At 44.3% G+C, this 21,990-nt stretch overlaps 1 long non-coding RNA gene across 1 annotated transcript; it reads right to left on the reverse strand.

Annotated features, from left to right (window-relative positions):
- Positions 1-1,472: 1,472 nt before the first annotated feature.
- Positions 1,473-15,871, reverse strand: LOC132248709 (uncharacterized). The gene is made up of 3 exons (XR_009460050.1): positions 15,760-15,871; positions 2,181-2,328; positions 1,473-1,790 (listed from the first exon to the last, which is right to left on the reverse strand). It is a non-coding gene; the product is annotated as an uncharacterized LOC132248709 (long non-coding RNA).
- Between the last annotated feature and the right edge of the window lie 6,119 nt (positions 15,872-21,990).

Raw genomic sequence — 21,990 nt, forward strand, 5'->3', positions numbered from 1 at the left:
CTGCATTCGTCTTCAGGTTATCATTGGAACGACCCATAATCCTGAGCCGCTTACATGCAGAACTGGGACTGCGGCTTCCAATATCATCTTACACCTGCCTTTTTTGCCCCATTCCCTGGCACTGTAGGATTTGTGGGACTTGTTTCCTTCCTGCCTGTATGTAGAGCTTTAAAGTGGAGTATAGTTTGCACTGACTGGCCCCACTCTTTAGACCTGAAACTCATATACCGTGGCCTAGTGAACTAGGATGGCAGCAGATAGATTTCCAGGCTGTAAGTTTAGTTTCAGAATATCCTGCTCTTAGATGGACTGCCAAACCAGGGCTAAAGAGTTCCACCTACCCTAGTTATTTAGGTTGGGTTGCTATTTGTCTGGAACCTCACCTCTGACCTTGCCACCATGGGAGACCCTACCAGGAAAGATTTCCAGATGGCATTGCTCTCAGGATCATCGGGACACAAGCCTCTCCACCAGAACAAGGTTGCAATCCAGGGAGAAGGTGATTAAATTAAACACTAAATATATAATATGATTGACTTTGCAAGCACATTTATGGTAGTGTTCACACTTGAAATAGTACACCTATTGTCCAAAGTGAGACTCTTGTAACCTGTAAGAATAACAAGTACCAAAGTCAAGTTCCCATTCTATTACCTGTTACCTAGTTATCCCTCAGATACTTTTGTATCTTCTGTTAGATACAATAGTGACACATTATTTTTACCGGTCTGCTTGCTTTTTTTTAGCACCTAAGCTATTACAAATTTGTAGCCAAAGCAAACTGACAGTATTAAAAAAAAAGATTGATTGCTGCTGAACTGGCTGACTGCAGGTCTTTTATAAACTGACAGCATTCTGAAGTCAATTGTCCAGACACTTAAGTGATTTTATTTCGACATCCTTCCCCATTGTCATGCCATAAACTGTGGAATAATCAAAAAAAATTGAATATTTAATTGAAAGGACTTTGAATTAAATTTATTAGGCTTCAGTTTCTGCTGAAAACAGACTTCAAAGAGATCAGTTAGGCCAAAACTGAGCACTTTTGAAATTACCATTCTTTATTAAGATGAAAATAAGGTTCAAGCACACAGTGTATTTACTGTATACTGCATTACTGTATCTTTAATGAGTGTTAGAATTAGACGTTTTCAGAAAGAAATAGAAAATAGGAATTTTACAGCAAGTCACATTCAAATAAACCTACTTCAAAGTACATTCCCTTGCAGATTTTCTTTTTATACATATCTAAAATACAAGGTGACTATAAATATAATATAATATAAAAATATAAGAAAACTGTGAAGAAAAATCACTTTCAAAAGCCACGTAAATATGTGTTTTGCCCTTCTTTCGAGAATCAGAAATTTAAATGTGGCTTACTGTACATTCTTCATTAACAAATTACATAGTTTTATTTTTAAGCTATTTTATATTATTAAAGGCATTTGCAAAATTCAGTTTTGCATATATCAATATGCAATTTAGCAATATATATGTATGTATATATTTATTATAGTAAATAGATCAATTTAACTTTACTGAAGTTTCTTTGCGGAGCTTCAAGCTGACTTCTGTTGTAGAACAAGCAGGCTTCTGTAAACCATCTGAGGTCTGTAAGAAGATAACCTACACACAAGGACCTGATCAGGAATCCCTTCCTGGGAATCTAAAAGGGTGGTTCTGCAGAGAAGAGGGAAATGTGGGAAGAGGCAGAATTGTAGAAGCAGCAAAACCTAGAGAACACCCTTTCTCTCTTTTCATGGAGCTCCTTAGCTTAGCATAAGATTCTGTGAAAACAGGAGAAAGATGAAAAGGGTTTTTAGAACATATTTTACAGTTTATAAAATTTAAAAAGTTCTGAGCTGTGAGTATTGAGCAATGTTTTAAGCACAGTATGGTTAACTGTATACCTGCCTCCCCAAATCACTTCCTGCAATATAAAGTATTCCCCAATCATGTGCTATCCAACATAGTCAACCTTAATACTACATTTCCTGCCTAATGAGATTTGTACATTAGCAAAGACTGCAGGATCTGGTTCAATACCTTTGAATCAATTTGTCTAGTCATTCAAACTTTCTGAAATATTAACTCATAAGAAACCTAAAAAATCCTAAAAATCTTCTTGCTTCTCATTCAGAGAAAACTGAACATAGTGTATAAAGTATAAACCCAACCTGACGAGATGTGAGCAGTGGGGTACCCCAGGGCTCAGTCCTCGGACCCGCACTGTTTAACATCTTCATCAGTGACTTGGACAGCATGCTTTCCACCCCCTCGTCCATGTTTGCTGATGACACTAAGATGTGGGGCGAGGTGGACACACTTGAAGGGAGAGAGAGGCTGCAAATAGATTTAGACAGACTACAAAAGTGGGCAGATGAGAATAGGATGGGGTTCAACATAAACAAATGCAGGGTGCTGCACCCTGGAGAAGGAATCCACAGCATACATACAGGCTGGGGAGTTCCCTTCTTGAAAGCACAGAGGCAGAAAGGGATCTTGGAGTCATTATTGACTCCAAGATGAACATGAGCCGCCAATGCCAGACCGCAGCCAGCAAGGCCAGCCATACCTTGTTATGCATCCAAAGGTGCATCTCAAGTCAGTCCAGAGAGGTGATATTACCCATTTATGTGACATTGGTCAGGCTGCAGTTGGAGTACTGCGTCCAGTACTGAGCGCTGCACTTTAAAAAGGATGTGGCAAGCCTGGAGGGAGTTCAGAGGAGGGCCACCTGCTTGGTGGGAGGGCAGCAGGACAGGCCCTACAAGGAGAGACTGAAGGACCTGAACCTGTTCAGCCTCAGCAAGAGGAGGCTGAGAGGGGACCTGATGGCTGCCTACAAGCTCATCAAGGGGGATCAACAGCAAATAGGCAGATCTCTTTTCTCCCCAGAACCATCTGGGGTGACGAGGAACAATGGTCATAAGCTGATGGAGAATAGGTTTAGGTTGGAGATCAGGAGGCAATGTTTTACAGTTAGGGTGGCCAAAATCTGCAACCAACTTCCCAGGGAAGTGGTCCTCGCCCCTGCCTTGGGCATATTCAAGAGGAGGTTGGATGATCACCTGTCTGGGGTCTTGTGAACCCAGCATTCATTCCTGCCTGTGGCAGGGGGTCAGGCTAGATGATCTGTTCAGGTCCCTCTTGACCCTAGCTACTATGAAACTACTTAGAATGAACAATTATTACTTCTCTCTTCCTAGTCAACTCTTTCAGAAAGATAATGAGCAATCAATCATCTGTACATGTGTGTGTGAATACAGTCTCTGCCAGAAAAGTTGTATATAACCATTTAATCGCAAAACAGCCTTGAAGATCTCCTACAGTTTTGTTTATTCATTGGAAAGAAAAACAGCTCACTGAGAACTATCTGTGTTTCCCTTTTTTTAAAAAACAGCATTATGGAAAGACAACACAATTGCAGTCTATAGTATAATATTTTTTTACATACTGACATAGCAAGCAGCAGAAAGTATACAGAAAATGAAAGGAACTTAGATAAGTTTTAAACACTGCTGTCAAGGGTTTATTTTGAATCATATGCATAATCACAATTAAATTAACTTCCTGTAATGTATTTTGTTCGGATGTTTGCTTTCTTGAATATCCTTATTCTTTTTAAACTATGGACCATAGCTGCTGAAAGTGCCAGCTGGGACATGCAAACAGAAGCTTACCACTTTGCCAAATGTTACAGAATATTTCATTCTGGAATATTGTAAAAATGTTATTCCTATGTATCTACCTCTTGTGTTCATATTACAGCAATGAGTATTGACTTTGCATAATTTTGTTTTGTTATAATATAGTAAAGCAAGCTTATAGCTTTTGTTATTTTTCTAAGATAAATGTATAAAATGTAAGAATACTGCTGGTTTTCGCAAGGGCTTTCATTGAAAAGCTAAGTTGAAGAGGTGGGCTTTGTATTTAGTTTCAAAAGGTAACAAAGGTGGTAGCTATTCTTTATTGTGTTTCTGTTCCTCTGTTATATCATTTGTAAAACTGCTTTTGTTAAGCACTTGAACAGTACGGCAAAGTGTGCTTGGAAAGACACCTCAGGTTGATCCAAAAAGTTAAGGCACTGACTTAAAACTCAAAGGATCTGGCATCACTTGCTGGCTCTGCCACAGAATACCTGTATGCTTTTGAATTAGTCATTTAGGGCCTGATCCATCAACCATGGGAACTAATGAAAGGACTTTCATTGGCTGCACTGGGCCTCGGTTCAGGCTGTTAATCTATTGTGTCCCAGTTTTCCAGCCATACATAAAGAGATGGTGTCTGTCTCACATGGGTTTTGTTAAGATAAATCCATTAGTATTTGTCAGGCACTCAGATACTACAAGAACCATATAAGTAGGAACCTACCAAATACACAATTTCATGGAAATTGTGTAATTGTTAGTGCCCCATGAAATAGCCAGTTCCCTGTGAAAAAGCCCACCATACTTAAACTGTTTATTACTCAGTAATTATCTTGAAGAGGGTGATAATGACTGAATTAACAGGCCAGGCTGCAGCTAGGGCTTTCAGTCAGTGCCTGGGATTGGCCTTCCCTCAGCCAATCAGAGGGGGGGGGGTGTGATGGCAGGGGGTGACACTTTGCTCTGCCTCCAAAATGGTGGCCCCGGCTGTGATATAGCTGTGAAATCGGGGGTACTGGGCATGTTACAGCTGCGTAATCGGCTGCTGGGACCCGTGAACTTGGTAGGTCCTACACGTAAGTATTAGACGGATTGTACTAAGGATGTACTAACTAACTTACTGTTTCATTATGCTGAACAAATGCAGACAAAAATCATCTAGGAAAAACAAAAGCAGTATTTAAACAAAAACAGTCCAGTTCCTACTATGGTCACATAACAACAAAGCCATGGCATTTGGCAACAAAATGTACCTTTCCTGGTAATTTTAGCAGAGAGATTTAAAGCACAGCAATGGAGACTAAAATATCACCTTGTGGTAGTGGTTCCTTCAGATCAGAACTGAAGTGCATTGCTGAGGTCCTATGGGGAAGCCTACACCGTTACTTATTTAAGAGAAAATACCCTTCATGAGCCTTGAACAAACTCAAAACAGAAATGATGCAAGAAAAAAATCAGAAAGTATCTCCGGGGGAAAAAAACCCTTTAATAATAACACCGCAGATTGTGTATATACAGCATTTTTCAACTTCAGAGTAATGTACAATGTATATAAAGATTCCTGTATGTAGTATTTTATAAATAATAACAAATACAATCAAAGCCTATTGAAGTAAATAGTGAATCAATGAGGTCCTTTGGGAACACTCTGTTTTCCCATGTAAGAGTCCTACTTCAAGCTGATCTTATAACTCTTTGGTCATGTAGCAAAATACTAATGTGAGGAATTCATTTATAAATTAAAATTTGGTATTGTCCCACACAACCAAATGGCCAAAGCATGCTGGGTTTCACTGATACAAGGCAAGTTAGAGAAATTTTGCTTCTGCTTTAACTTATGCTAAGGACTAAATTCGACGCAAACTTCCCCCAGCCCTGAGCAAGTAGAAAGGTAGGGAAAGGTTTCAACTTCTAAAGTCTACTGAAAGCAGCTGATGATCTGGTGCTAGTGCTCTGTAATATGGCTGAAAGAGCTTGATCCTTTTCACACACTAAAACAAACAGTTATACTATTCATACTATGTTATGGCCCTGATTGTATTGACACAAGCTCTTTTCCTGAATCAGTCCTATCTAAGACTACATGCACCCATTTTCTGATGTTAATTTTATGCTCATCATACAGTAAACCTACTGTAGTTACAGTATATTTCTATTGTATGTATTGATTTGTTTTTGAAAGTTTGAAAAGCCATGTAAAAGTTAGTCACTTGCCTTTATTTTATCAATGAGACGTAACTAATATTTTATTTATAGGAAACTTCTGGGTTCTTACTATGATAGTAGATAGTAAAAGGTCTCTTCCTGACAAAAGCAACAAAAAAAAGCAAGATTTAATCATGCAAGTTATAAAGCTGGGAGACTGACTGCACATATTTAATGAGAAAAACATTTCTATTAATAGCCAAGAGCATATTTTCTCTAAATTCCTGTTTATTTTGAGTTACAAATATTTTTTAATTACATTTGTCCAATATGTTACAAAATAGTAGATAAGAGTCTCAGAAAGGACTTATGTTTATGTTTTGTTAGTAATTATTTTCCTGTTCCAAGCCAATAGGAATTTGACTGCATTCCAAGGGGAAACGTGACATTCAGCTGCAGTTTAATGAATTACTTTGACAGAGTGAAATGCACCATGTCCACTCTTAGTAACGAGACACTAGGCAGAAAGTATCACATCACAAGAACAATAGCAGCAGATTGTCATTACGGTCCACAAAATACTTTAACCTTTATGCAATATCCCTTTAAACAACAAGGAAATATAAGGTTACATATGTTCCTTAGCAAACTGAATTTTTTAAAGGTTCTGACTTTTTTTGTTTCTAACAATATTACATCTCTAGTTCTAGTATTTTAAGTTGTTGATCTTTTTTACATATATTAACAGCAAACCATACCAGCTTAGCTGATTATGTTTTTTTGATAATTTTATGTGTACAGACACCTAAATAATAAATGTTTAAAGCATTATTATATCATAACTTAGTGGTTTCTCTGAAAGAGATATTATATCCATGTGACATTTAATCTAAATGTTTCAGGGGACAGTTAGGAAACAAATTTGCTTGCCTTCCTCTACTGTACTTGCTTTACTGTACTAGTGTTCTTATTCATATTTAAAGAGTGAATGCTTCATCACATGTATAGTTTGTGATCTTTAAGTCTAAAGCAATATATTAAAAGAGTGATAGAAAGAAAAACAATACATTTCTATCCATAAGTAGCAATATAGTCATATACATAAGGACCTACCGAATTTAGGGCGGAAGTGGGCTCCATGGCAGCTCCTTTAATCTTGCGGGATTCACTGTACCTCCCCCCATTGCTGATTGGCTGAAAATACCCTGCTGCTTGCTGGCCAGGAGGCAAAAACAGCACCATGTTTAAAACCGTGGTTTTTGTCTCCCTGTTGATCAGGAGCTAGTGGCAGGGCCCCTCCACTAATTGGCAGTGGATGGGGGGGGACTTGGGGGAACCTGGAAGATTAAAGGAGCTGCCATGCAGCTCACTTCCACCATGAATTCGGTCGGTCCCTACACATAGATCACAAAATGGGATATAGAATCTGAAAACCTGAATGAGTCAAAATTCTGAATCTGATGCTCCTACACCAGCAAATACTATCTAAGAGAAATTATAGTAGCATTTTATTGAAGCTGTACATGTTTTTTCAAACCAGAATCACAGAGTGCCCTTTCAAGAAGGAATAGCAAATAACTGTGAAATTATTATTAGGAAATAGAGACACAAGAACAGACTCATAAAAAATACTTACAATTTCTATCTGATATAGATTTGTGGTTTGAGAAAACCAGGTATTTGAGGAGTCTTTCAAAACAATCTCAATTTGCCTTTTTTGTAACTTAAAATTGTACTAACCAAACACTTTCAAATATACATGCTTAAACATAAGAGCAGTTACAGATCTCTTTTCATACAAGATTCGTTCCATGTTGGCACAATGCAACACAATAAAATGTCACAAAAATAATGCCTGTCTCCTGGACTAAACCATTTTAATTATGTATAGTTATGCCTTTTCTAAGACAGAAACATGGAGTATCATCCAGAGAAATATAACTGGAGACGTACCTAATTCACAGGGAATATCCCCTGATTTTGTGATCTGATCATGGCTCCAGTCACCATTTTTATGACAGAGCACAGCAGGCCCCCCCATGCTTCTGACTGGTTTGCAGCTCCTTTTTTTCCCCTCATGTGGCAAGCCACATGAGCTGGGCCCAGAGTGGGGCATAGCACAGCAGCTGCACCATAAAAGACCACCCAAAAGCCAGGGCCAGGGTTGGGGGTGGTGAGCACCCAAGCTGGGATCTGTTACTGCCCAAGGCACCATTGGCATTGATGTTGCAGACACTGCTGCTACCATTACTGCCTCTATTGCCAATGCTGCTGCCACTGCTGCTGCTGCTGTGCTACAGGTAATGTTGCTATAGGTGTCGCAGTGGCCTTTGTGCATGCTGCTGCCATTCCCACAGATGCTGCTACAGGCTCACAAATTGGGGAGGCCAGCCCCAGCCCTCAGGGCCAGAGGTAAGCCAAGGCAAGTGACTAGGCTCCAGCCCCAGTGTGGCACGGTGCTCCCAGACCAAGCAACTCCCACCCAGCTGAAGCCCACGTGGGTGCAGGCAGACCCTCATGGGGAAGAGCTAACCAGGCCTCAGAGAGGAATGACCTTGTTGGGGGTAAATTACAGGACCCCAGCAGCCCAGACTCAGAGCCCACACATGAAGTGCATCAGTGGAGAGCCCCTGAGAACAAGGGGCACTAAAGGAGGGAGGAGCAAAGGGGGCAAAACTGGGAAAAAACCCCTGAAACTCCAATGCTTGGGAGCAAGCAGCTCAGCGTGGGGCAACGGAGCCCTGCCCCGCCCAGGCTGGTTATTCATTTAGTTATTAATTAATTTATTATTAACGTTTAGTTATTCATTGTTGTTTGTGTTAGCCTTTCCATCCCAGTCACAGTACTGTATGACCAGCATCCACAGATGGGACGTCATGCAGCTGTGCCCAGTTGACTACGACAACCACACAAGCACAGCTTGTGATCCATCAGAACACCCGAAAAGAAAGGGGTGGATTGTAGGGGAGGAGGAGCCCCACAGAAGACACCAGAGGGGAACCCAAGCCAGCAGGAAGATCTTTACATCATTCAAGGGAACAGAGTGCATTCCCCATAAATGGTGGCAGGTGAGTCGGTTCAGGACAGTCTAACCCCCAAGTGGTAGTGCGTAGGCCTGCCACATCCCTCTTGCTGGTGGTTTCCCAGCTTTTTTGTGTTCCCCACACTTTTTCATGGGTACCAGGCTTTTTCAAGTGGGACCTACCAACTTCTCAGTTTCTGCAAAAATGGCAAAATCACGAATTTGATAAGTCCCTAAATATAACTAACTAAAAGCAAAATTGTTCTTTACCCACTAAAACAACAAATATGCACTTATATAAAGATTCCTATATGTAGTATTTTATAAATAATAACAAATACAAACCCAGCACTTAAAGAGTTTGAACACTACTTATGAAAGAAAATAATAAAATAGGCTGTTCTGTTATTCAGTATGGTTTCATAAATGTTGAACACTGCATATAGCATTGTAGCTCTTTCACAGTACAGGACTTTTATATTTTATACTGTCACGGCGGGGTCCTCGCGGAGGGCCGTGATCTCCTTGAGGCCCTCTCACCGCGCTACTCCGGCCCGAGGGCACCCTCCATTCTCGCCCGCCACGTCTTGATGGAATATATGTAATAGGCTGCCTTGTGTTTCCTCGGGCCTGTCAGCTCCTGGACCCCTCGTGGGTCTCCCCGTATAATGGGCGCTACCCAAGCGCCCTAGCCTTATGGGCTATGCGTGGCTCCTACCTCCCCTGATACCACGCCCCAAGCCTCGCAGATGTAATGGATGTTGTTTGGTCTATACGCCCGCTTCCCGGGCCTCCTCTCTCATGCCCAGCCTCTTGCTGGGACTCACGTCTAGCCCACTCTGGGCCTCCCCTGCCGGTGTGGTTCCGCTCCGGGCCTCTCCAGCAGGCCTCCGGTCCTATGGGCCAACCGCATGGACACCCTCCCTGACTCTGGCTCCCTGCGCTGCTACTCCCTGTCTTAGGGGCAACCGCAGCACCCTACCTTGGTCTGAGGGGTATTACCGCACTAGCCTGCAGCTGGGCTCACTATGCCCGTGCGCCCACACTGGGCTACTCAACAAAGCACAATGGCGTTCCCCCTTTCTGGGGCTCGCCGCGCCCACACTGGGCTACTCAATAACGTACAAGGGCGTTCCCCCTCTCTGGGGGCTCGCCGCGCCCACACTGGGCTCCTCAGTAATACCGCCCCTTTCCTGGGGCCGGGGGCTATGTTCCCCCCACACGCAATCCGGGGTCTCGGTCCCCATCTGCAACCTACGGGTTGCGCCCGCGACCCACTGGCCGCGCTCCTCGCCGCCAGCTGCTCGTGCAGTGGCGTGCGAGCTGTGCCTTCGGGGTCTATGTTCCCCCACACGCAATCCGGGGTCTAGGTCCCCGTCTGCAACCTACGGGTTGCACCCGCGACCTGCTGGCCGCGCTCCTCGCTGCCAGTCGCTCATGCACCGGCGTGCGAGCTGCGCCTTCCCTGGCGCTATGTAGATAATGCACCCTCTTGGCGCTAGGGCACCCCACACTCTCTGGGGTCCCTATAGTTGAGGCCTCCTCCAACCCCTACAGCCTCACCCAAGCCTCCGGGTGTAATAATACAAACACAAAGCAAAACCACAAGCCCCTAGGCTGTAACACAAATGCAAGCCACCTGGCCATAACTCATCATCATAGCTCAAGCCTCCAGGGCTATCATGAGCTGTCCTTGCGACTTAGGCTCCTTCCCATATCCCGGCCGAGGGAGCTCCTGCCTCTCCGACTACTGGCAGAGAACTGCCAGCCTGGCCTCAGCCCTGAGCTTTATAAGGGCCAGGCCCTGCCCCCTACAGGCAGCTGGCTCCGCTTAGTTGCTCCGGCAACCCGCAGCTGTGCTCACTTGGTTCTGCCAGGGCTCTCTCCCTGGCAGTTTCTCCTCTCTTAGGAGCAGGGGTACCGAGGTGCCCTGCGACATATACCTTACCCATTTTACACCCATTCTTCAAAAGGCCCCTGTAGTCAAATGGAATAGGTGATATGAAGAGAAAACAGAGCTTTATATTTGATGATATATGAAGCTATATTAAGAGCCATATTTTTTAATGACACTGGAATGGCATATTTCTTAACACACTGGAACAGCCTAAGTAATTCAAAGGAGTAGTATCAGGACACAGCTTCAAAACCCTTAATCTTCCCTGCACATCTATTGTGTCCTAAAAGATAAGAGGAAAAACAGTGCTTATGCAATAGATGTAGATTTTCCAATTTATAGCGTTGTATATATGGTAGGTACAGTGAAGTTTACTTCTATGTCTCCTTGAAGAATTTAAATTATTATTTTAGTTTGGAGACATTTTGGATAGATGTGCATGAAAAGGTTTTAGACGTATATAATAAGACTAGCCAATTGCCTGTCAAGAATGGTGGTGGGGAGGGGCTGGGATGGAGTGCTGCCACCTAACACCCCATGATGCCACTGTTCTGCCTCTTGCAGGGAGTGGGGTGCGGGAACCAAGGCCATCACTGCTGGCCCTGGCTCCCCTACCCCCAGTCGGTCCTTGGCGCCACTTGCAGGGAGTGGGGTGGGGAAGCTGCTCCCCCCACCCTCTGTTCAGTCCTTGGCGCAGCTTCGGAATCATAGCAGCGCTCCCCCATGCTTGGAGCACTCCGATTGGCTGTTTCCATCGGCCAATCAGAGTGCAAATAAAATGTTATGGACAGACAGACAGACAGACAGTCTTAGGCTTTTATATTAGAATTTTAATATTTATTTTTTATTTGTTAGTCTGTTTTACTCTTTGAAGAGATAATATATGAGAAATATTTGAAAAAACATAATAAAACATTTAAAAAAAACCGACAAGGATGCATCAGCTTGCTGAAAAGGCTTTTACCTAATGGAACAAGTGGAAAAATCACTTGGATAGTGGCCTCATGAAATATGTATTGAGGATTTCCCTGTATTACAGGTGTTCCACACTGATATAATGGAAAAGTTTCCAAGGCAACAACTGTGGGAACTGCACATGTAATTCTACATACAGTAAATGTATCCAAGGGTATCCTTTTTCTTATCTCCTTTTTTCCTCTCTTCTCTTTATACATCTCATATGATACTCCTTACTACGTATTCTGTTTTTTTATCATGCAAATATGAATTAGCCTTATCAGCAGTAAAATTAATAGCCATTAACTAGAAAAAGTTTAGGAATAAGAGAATAGGTTACCTATACTGTAGTTTAAGGTAGGTTTAGGCAAAAACTTGCTTCTCTTACTTTCTGAGATCAGACAATTAAAAATTGGCTACAAAGAAGAAGCTAGTGGAAGTTAAAACACCAAACAAACAATGCGGGCTAAACTTATCCCAGGTGCAAATTTACCGAGATCAGTGAAGTTACTCCAAGGATGAAGAGGGCTTCATGTGCTTGTCAACAAAGCAGCATTGGCTTCCAATGATGTGTTAGTGATAGCTGTAGCACTTGGATAATCTTAAAATTACCTAGCATTTTTGTCCAAAGATCTCAAAAGTGCTTGATGTATCATGATAGCTATTTTATAAATGTGCAAAATTGGGCCAAAGTCACAAAAAGCACAAATAATGAGTCTATACTAATGCTACAGATAGTAGGGTAGCGGCAGCATTTTTTGTATTATAGTAATATTTAAAACCCCTCATCATAACTGATTGTGCCGGGAGTCCTACTGATACAGAACAAAAGGTAATCCCTACCCCAAAGAGTTTACAATTCAAGTAAGAGATGAGACAAGACATAGATATAAGTAGTATAGATATAAGAAGCACAAAAACATGAGATAGCATTGGTCAACATGAAAGGCAGTGATATCAGTGTACGAACGTCTGTCCCCAGGGAGTAGAAAGTTTGCCAGGTATGTGAATGATATTTATTATTGTATGGATCTCTAAAATATTGCTCTCCTGAAAGACCTGAAATAAAGCATACCCAGCCACCCTCCTCCCACCTTCCTGTGCTGGGTGTCCTGGTAGCCAGAGAAGGCACCAGGGATGGTGCATGGGGTGCTGGAAGCCCGGGTGGGCTCAGGGAAGCATTGGATCAGGTGTCTCTGAGTTGAGGCAGCACCCGGCCAGTTAGCAGCCCATCCAGGCAGCCCCATGCCTGCCGCCTTCTCTGGCCACCAGCAAACCTAACCCCTTCCTGCTGCCTTTTTGCACTGCCTCAGGGACAAGCTAGCCCATTCCCGGGCAGTCCCAGGCTTCCTGCCAGACATAGGAGCCAGGAGCAGTGAGGGGCCCAATTCTTTTTAAAAATTTTTTGTCAGAGCCTGCACACCTCTCCCGCAGCCATAGGGCAAACTGCTGGTGGGCCAAACAGCCCCTAAGCTGCAGGAGGCTCCAGTCTTTCCCTTTGCAGCAGTGGCAGCCCCTTGGGCTGCCTGTGCAGGCTGCTAGAGGCCCAGGTTCTGCCCCAGCTCAGGATTAGGGAAGAGTTGGATTGGGCTGGGTGCTGCCTCTAAGCTGGGGCAGCACCCAGCCCCCTAGCAGCCTGCCTGTGCAGCCCCAGGGGGTGCTGCCACCAGGAAGGGAAGGACTGGAGCTCCCCATAGCCCCCAGGCTGTGGCCAAGCTCTGGCTCTGACAAAAAAAAAAAAGGATAAGGCCCCTTGCCATAACAGCCTCCACAAGAGAAGGCTGAGAGGTGATCTTGTGGCCATCTATAAATTCATCAGGGGAGATGGGGGGTAGCAGGGGCAGCAAGGAATAGAAGATACTCTGTTTAACAGAGCACCCCTTGGGGTAACTAGAAACAATGGCCACAAACTGAGAGAGGGCAGATTTAGATTAGACATCAGGAAGAACTTCTTTACAGTAAGGGTAACTACAGTCTGGAAAGGGCTTCCAAGGGAGGTGGTGCTTCCAAGGTAGCTTGGTGGTCTTTAAGAGGAGACTGGACAAGTACCTGGCTGGGGTCATCTCACCCCAGCGCTCTTTCCTGCCCATGGCAGGGGGTCCGACTCAATGATCTACTGAGGTCCCTTCCAACCCTAAAAATCTAAGAAATCTATAATGTAATGGAAAAATTGAAATGGTTTAGTCCTCAGGGCTCTATTCTATGCCCCATAGTTTCAATTTAGGGGACATAAAATAAAACCCTGAGGACTAAACCCCTGTCACATGTACAAGGCTCCCCCACAGACCAAAGAAACAAATAATCTGTAGAGATGCACCGATATATTGATCCATATTGGATCAGCACCGATAAAAGGAAAATTGACATTATTGGCAATTGGCTTTTTTTTGCTGTTGTAGCCAACAATGTATATGTCACTGATAAATGCCATGTGCCTGTGTGCAGCCACAGCATGCATGTGGCCGGGAACGCAGCCGGGCAGCTTGGACAGCAGCGTCTAGCTGGTAAGTCTGTAGGATGGAAAGGAGGGAGGGAGTGGGGCTGGGGCAGGGGCAGGTGCTGCCCCGCTGGGGCCTTGTAGGGTGTGGGACAGAGCCATGGGTGGCTCATCTGGGAGGTGCAGAAGGGAATGGGAGTGACTCCTCGTGGTTGTGTGCACTCCCAAGGGAGGCATTGGGAGCACAAGTCCCCAGATTTTTGCACAGGCTGAGGGTGGGCTTCCCACTGTGGGCTCAGGGCTAGGGGCTGTACCAGCCTCTTCCTGGCAGGGGGGTTAGGCTGGGGCTGCACTCAGGGTGAGCAGGAGCAGGCTGAGCAGTGGCAGTGCTGGGAGGGGGGATTACAGAGAGGGCTACAGCCACCCTAAAATGCCCCATGGTCTCCCCTTCCAGTGCCACCATTGCCTACCCCAAGCACAGCCCCGGCACAGCCTCCCCGCCAGGAAGAGGCCAGAACAGTGGGGGGGGGCCGTGCACAAATCTGAGCTGCACATGTCCCCCATGCCTCTCCGGGGGGTGTGCACAGCTGTAGGGAGCCTCCCCCACTCCTCCCTGTATCTCTCAGACAAGTTGCCTGAGGCTCCATCCCACACCCTGCCCCACCCCGGCTGGGTGCACCCTGCCTCTGCCCCACTCCCTCCCTCACTGTGGGGACCTTAATTTGGCCCCTTTTGCCCCTTCCTTCCCCCACGCCTCTTCCCCCACACAAACATACTGGCTGGATGCTGCTCTCCATGCTGCCAGGCTGCATATTGGCTATCAGATCAGTATCAACCAATATGGCTGGTTAATAATCATCCATCGGTATCAGCCAAAAAATATTGGTGCACCCCTAATAATCTGTGTAGTCACACACACAGAATTATGCTCCCTCAAAGCCAGACTCCCCTGAAAAGGGACGAGACCATTTTCCAACCCCTGATTCGGACTGTTACTGTGGTCAACAGTCCTAAACATGTTTAGAAGGTTTGTCAGTAGTATTAAGCAAGCAACAACTGCATGGACCTGCAAAAAAGATAGGTAAATTTATTTAAACCTACACTTCTTCTGAAGTGCCAGATAAAAATGTCTGTTTCAAATCTCAACTGATTTTAATAAGGCTGGGCCCTCAATGTTCCCATTCCCCTTTACATGTCATAAAAACCATGGAAAACATCACTCTCCATACTGGCCTGATGACAACTATTGTCTTGTGAATTTAAAGAGCACACAATAATTTTGTTTTAAAATACAAAGTGGAATGATTGATAATCATATAAAATGTTATTCTGAGATTTAATTGCATTTCTTCAATACCTGCAGAGCTAAATAATCTACTATACTAGAAACTAATAACTCTTCACAGTAGGGCATGTATCTCTCTCCATCTATCTTTTGTGAAATAGCTGTATCTATTGCATTCTCTGGGAAAGGCTGATTTATCTATTTATATCATATTTTTAAATCAGAATAGCAGATTAGTAAGGGGATGCTAGTGAAGCACACTGGTTAATGCTTAGTGGTTGCTACTTTAGCGTTTTCACTCTTTAGTTTCAAGCTCAAAATACTACCTTTTAATTATAATACAGTGAAGAACTGGCTACTTACCTAATGTTCACAAACATGTCCTTCTGAATTACATGTCTGGTGCTTTAATGTTGTAGTCTATAGTTTTTGCCTACTCTAAGTACTAAGTAGTGTTAAAATGTGCTTATTAACATACCACCAGTTGTAATCAGTTAATACATAACTAATGTCCAGTTATAATGCAGCCTCTTAACCCTTTCTCTTCTTTCTTCCTTCACTGCAGCTAGGCTGCATGCTCTTTTACCCTGTAAAGACAGACAACCTTCATTCTGGTCATTCCTAACGTGATTGCTGGATTTGATGTACTAATTTGATTCTGTTTTCATAATAATATTATTTTAACCTATTCGTTATGTGTAATGATTATCATCATAACTGAATTACTTCAGAGTTAAGTGTATTAGTTAATATTATAAAGCCATTTTTGGCACTCACACTTTTGATTTCCTGGAAAAAACCCAAAACACAACAAAAACTCCTCCTTTCCATTTATTTCTCACGTACTATAATTTTTCCCCAGGTATAATTTTCTAACCTATAATACAGTTTGCCCAATTAACCTGTGTTAAGCAGGAAAGTTCTTTACTTCACTAGAAAAGAAGCAAGCCTAGGGACACTGTCCATGCCATTATAAGTTATGAGGCTTCAAATGCCATAGGTTATGAGGCTTCAAAAGTGACATGATTTCACTTTTTGGACTTCAAGCTTTCTTGTTCAAATCTTAACTCAAAATTGGCTTTGTGTAACAGAGTTAACCTTAGTTTTAACCCTAAGCTTCAATGAAATGTAGCGAAGGTCATTTTTACTAACTTGGAATAAAAGTTCATTGTTATTAAAGGCAGTCTGTGGAGAATTTATAACCAGAGAGCTGCTTGAAAAAAAACAAACAGTTTTTCCATCCTGTGGAAAAATTCAACATTTCAAAATTCCTTTTAGTCCTAAGTCAGAACCAAAAATGCCAAACAAACAATTTTTAGATGTCCTGAAAGATTGTGTTTAAAATACTTTATTTCTTAAATATCAAGAGAAGCTTAACAAAATGCTTTGTTTTGGTAAGGTTGAAACGCTTTATTTCAACTTTAGCATTTTGGCTATTATAATATTGAAAGATTTTGGTATATTTAAAAATTAATCAAAATGTCAACATATTACTATTAAATGTTTTGTTTTCATCCAACTGGTCTTTTCTAAAATATTTTGTTGCAAAACTTTTAACCAGCTGTAACTATTACTTCTCAAAACAGGATGGCTAATGTTACAAATGTTGGTATACCTAATCTAGTTTTTAATTAAAAATAAGAATGTGTATCCTAGTGTTTTTACTGAAAAAAAATCCTTGAAACTGAATGCAATCCTATCGTATTGTTAATGTAACAAGGAGCAAGCAGCATTTCCCCCACATGATGGTGACACTTCAAGCCACACAGCATCAGAGTGAAAGGAGTAAAAGGGCTCAAAAGGAAAAGACAGAAAAAACCCATAAACTTTATAACTCTAATATTCAAGCTCCCTAATAGTGCTTGCAAATAGTTATTCTCAACTGGTGTGCCATGTCACCCTGGCATGCTGTGAGTTCTGTTGAAGGATGCTGCAGTGCATGGGTGAATCTAGGATTTTGAAAAGGAGGGTGCAGATGGTGTGGCACATCATTACATCTAAAACACCACATTTGTTTTTCCAGTTATAGAAAAACTAGAAGCTTTACTGATAGGCTAGGGGACTAGCAAAAACACAACAAATTTGGTAAAAAATAATCAAAAGATATTGTGTCATTAGTCCTGTAGTTATGATAGTTAAATGTACATCTCATTCAGGTTCATAAAATAAAATCTAACTATCCTAAGTGTCTTGACAGTGTCTCCAATACTTCACTGTCAGTCATTTCTACACCTGAGCTAATATTAACACTCATGAGTTTTTAGCTAGAGCTAAAAACAGTCTGTATGGCTGTGAAATAGAAGAGACACATTATCAGGAATGGCTAAGATGGCAAAATTGTGGATGAAAGGACAGTTTGAATAGTGGAACATTAACACCATTTAAAAGGTTATTAACACCTGTGGAGTGGAGAGAGATTAGCAGGAATCAGGAAGACAATAAAGAGCCATAAAGTCAGTTGACTCTTTCACCACTGCCTGAATACAAAGGCTGCTACCCCTTCGAGGCAGTTGGTTTTAAAGTCTGGGTAGAGCAGGAATCAAAGGGGAGCACAACTGCACTACTGCACCCCCTCGAATCTTCCCCTGCTGCAGGGTGTGAGGAGGTAATGCAGACTTGTTCCTGCTCAGTCACTCTTCCTCCTAACCTCCTTCCCCCTCAACATATGCACACTTCCTAGCACCTGTGCGAGGAGGTAGATACGTTTGTCACTGCTTAACTGCTTCCCCACTTCCCCCACATTCCATAAGGAGGTAAGTCTGATAATCAATAATAAATTACCATATTTTATTGCATATGACACCTCCCACCCAATTAAAAAAACACACCTTGATCTTGGAAGGTAGACTTTAGGGGCACGTCCACACATGCAAGCACGTGCGCTTCCAGCAGCTCAAATAGAAGCGGTGCAAATTTGAGCCAGGGCTTTTTGCCTCAGTGCACGTGCTTGGACATGCACTTTGGTGTGGAGCAAATTGTGCCACTTGGAGCAAAATAATCCTGCCTGGCTCCTCTCGGATCTGCAGCCAGAGGGAGCTAGAGCCTGGGGCCAGCACCTGTGCTGCCCCCAGCAGTATAAAAAGTTGCCCTGTCCTGGTCCCATCCATACAAAAAGCTGCCCTGGCAAGGAGTTCGGGGCTACTCGCTCTCTGGAGCTTCTGGGGCCCAGCCAATTGATACCTGGGGACACTACACCTTGTGCCAGTTGGACTGTTGCAGCAGCATCCCAAATCCATTTTTTAAAATACCCCAAAATCCATGTTCTTCCACATTTAAAACAAAAAACCACTCTACACACACACACACACACACACATCTAGAGAGAGAGAGAGAGAAGTTGGGTAATGCTTTATTGGTATATTTACAATGTTAAAGCAATTTGGAAGCCTACCAGTGTCTCTATCATCATGCAAAAATAAATTCTAAATACCTATATGTGTTGATTTGTGCTTTTGGTTTTCTTCATACATGATGGGTGTGTGATGGGGGGATGTGGTGTTTGTAGACGGGGGGGGTGATAAGGGGTGTGGGGGAAGGCAGGTGGGTGGATGTGGAGGGATGTGGGTTGGTCTGTGGGTAGGAGTGGGGCAATTACTGGGGGCACTGTGGGTGTGGGGGACCTTGTGTAGGGGCTGCTCAGGAGGGGTGGGTCCCCTGGCCTCCACAGGGTCCAGCCCCCACCCCCTGCAAATGGAATGTCCCCCCTGCACAGGGTCCCAGCTCCCCCCTGGAGGGCCACAGCCCCCATCCCCCACAGGGCCCCAGCCCCCCTGCCCAGGGCCCATAACTAACCTTTAACAGGAACAGCGGGGGGACCATGCGCTGAGCCCAGCCTGGTTCTGCCAGCCCTGGGGCTGCTCTTGCCGCCCAGCCGGGCTGGTCTTGTGGCAACAGGACCTGGTGCAGCACACAGGGACCATGTGCCAGGCCCAGCTGAGCCCTGTGCCCCCTCTGTAGCCCAGCCGGGCTGGGCCCATAGTGACAGGACCCAGTGTGGCATGCAGGGACTGCGTGCCAGGCCCAGCCAGGTCCTGGGGCCCCTCTGCAGCCCAGCTGGGCTGGGCCCAGATCCCTAAGGCTCACTAGTCTGGCTTTGCACTGGAGCAGGTTGCATAATCCCCGGGCAACTCATGCTCCCCAGCCCAGCCTGGTGCGTGGGGACTGTGTGGAACCGAGCTATGTCCTGCTGGCCCCAGGCAGCTTGTGTTCCCTGGCCTGGCCCAGCACACAGCAACAACACAGAGCTGAGCTGAGTCCTGCCAGCCTTGGGGCTACTCATGCTGCCCAGCTGCCAGGTGGCACAAGCAGCCCCAGGGCCAGGAGGACCCGGCTCAACTCTGCATGGTTGGTGCAGGCCGGGCCAGGTCCTGCAGCTATAGGAAGGACCCGGCTGCGGCAGGACCCAACGCGGCATGCGGGAACCACATGCCGCGCCGGCTCCTGTCAGTATGGGCCAGACCCCAGGTCCGGCTCCTGCCTCTGCCCCCTGTGCCTGCGGGGGGGGTGAGGACCTGGCCCAGCCCCATGTGGCTCGCTAGTCAGGTCTTGCACCAAAGCAGGTCACAGGGCTCCAGGAGGCGCTGGGAAGCATGGCTCCCCACCCTCCCTCCGCAGCCCCGGGACATCCCCCCCACCACTGTCCAAACGCCCCCCACATCCCCCTGCCACCCCTCACCCTCCTGACACCCATGAACCCCCTCCCCCCATGTACCTTGGACAGCGCCGGGGGGCAGCAGGAACACAATAGAGATGCTCTGGCCAAAATCACAGTGTCTCATTTGGAGGACTGGCTCCAGGCATGGTCTTGAACCGTGCCTTGCTCCGCTCTGTTGCTGAGTGGTATTTTTAGACCCCTGGATATCCAGGGGTCTAATTTTCTCCCTGCGCTGCAAACTTTCAGCGCGGGGAACATTTTTTCATTCCCACACATGCCTGTTGCCCCGCCTCAAAGGGGTTTGAGGCGGAGCAGCAGGCACGTGCGCGCTCATCTGGATGTGCCCTAGGGGGGGAAAAAGAAGTTTGCTCTATGGGAACATAGAGTATTTAGGAGGTTACTGATACCAACTGCCACCCTGGACTATTTCATGGGCACACGACCAAACTTCCAGGACATTCTGTCACACACAGTTAAGCTCCAAAACCTTGCAAGGGTAGTACAAAACTGTTACATCTTTACTATAAGTAGTTCTTTATATAAGTTCCTGTAAATAAAATGTTGTTTCCACATGGTAAGCTTCATCAAGATACTACCAGCAACTCACTTGTTGCTTCAAGCATAAACTACAGTTAACACAGGACTCTGCCATCTTGGCAGCTGCATGACATGGACATTGTCCCTAGGCTTGCTTCTTTTCTAGTGAAGAAAATAACTTCCCCGCTTAACACACACACCTCAATTTTGGGGGGTTGATTTGCGGGGCAAAGGTGCATAACGTACGTGAAAAAATATGGTAGCTTTTTAAATGAGGTGCTGATCAATTCATAAAAGTTATAGAGAGGTGCCTGGATTTGAAAACGGTTGAGAACCACTGAGCTGGAGCCAGAAAGTACAATAGCTAGAGATGAACTCTGACTTCTTTTGAGTAAGAGTTAATTGCCTTAGGGTCCTTGTGAGCCAGGCCATTTTGTATCAGCTACCAAGAAACAGCCTAAAACTACTTAGATTTAAATCCTTATTGAAACTGATAATGTTTAATTATTTCCCATTGAATATTGCAAACAGATCACTTATCTAGCTCCCATAAGATATGATGTCATAATTGGCTACCCGTTTTTAGAGGCTTCACTGGTCAGGATTGCTGAGGTCAAGTCCTCAGCCCACTTGTCTGGTTGTACCAAAAATCTGGCTTGCCCAGGATTTCCCTGGTATAGCTTTTTTGCCACTGCCATTGTAGCCTCACATATGCCAGGAGTGTGGAAGGAAGATCACTGAGGTCCAATAATCCCTAGCCGCTGGCAAAGTCCACTAAGGTAAAACAAAGCAGCTCCAATTTTCCTACAGGACCAAGCTGACCTCCTGCATAATTCCCAAAATGTGGAAGCTGCAGAGGGAGTACTGTATTTTCTTGCATATCACATGCCCCCAGATAAGACAGGCACCTTGCTTTTGGAAGGCAGAATATAGGCAAAGATTACTTTTTTCCAGTCATGGCCTAGATCTAACTTTTTTATGGAAAGGCTATATTGCAAAATGGCCACCAAACAGTTTCTCGGGCAACAAGCTAAGAGTGACTATGAAAACACTGGACGCCATCCCTCCTGCTTTCTTGCTGAGAGAGAAGCTGGCAGACATTTTGCAACACCGTATCTTCATGCCTCTGTTCAGCAAAGAAAATCAGCTTCCCTGTATAAGACATGCACTCCAATTTTGAAGGGCTGGCTTTAGGAAATGGGTGCATGCAGGTAATTTTGGTATTTAATCACCTTAATTTTCCCCTTTTCCTTCAAGTCTTGACACTTACTGTGAAGTTTCCAGTAGCGTTCTTAGAAAGAACTATAATACTAAATTATTCATGTTTTAAAAGGCATTATATTCTCAAACTTTATACAATGAAGTTTTATTAGGAAAGTAGCTAACTCAATTTGTTCTTATAG

This window comes from Alligator mississippiensis, chromosome 2, assembly GCF_030867095.1.
Source record: "Alligator mississippiensis isolate rAllMis1 chromosome 2, rAllMis1, whole genome shotgun sequence".
Lineage (NCBI taxonomy): Eukaryota > Metazoa > Chordata > Crocodylia > Alligatoridae > Alligator > Alligator mississippiensis.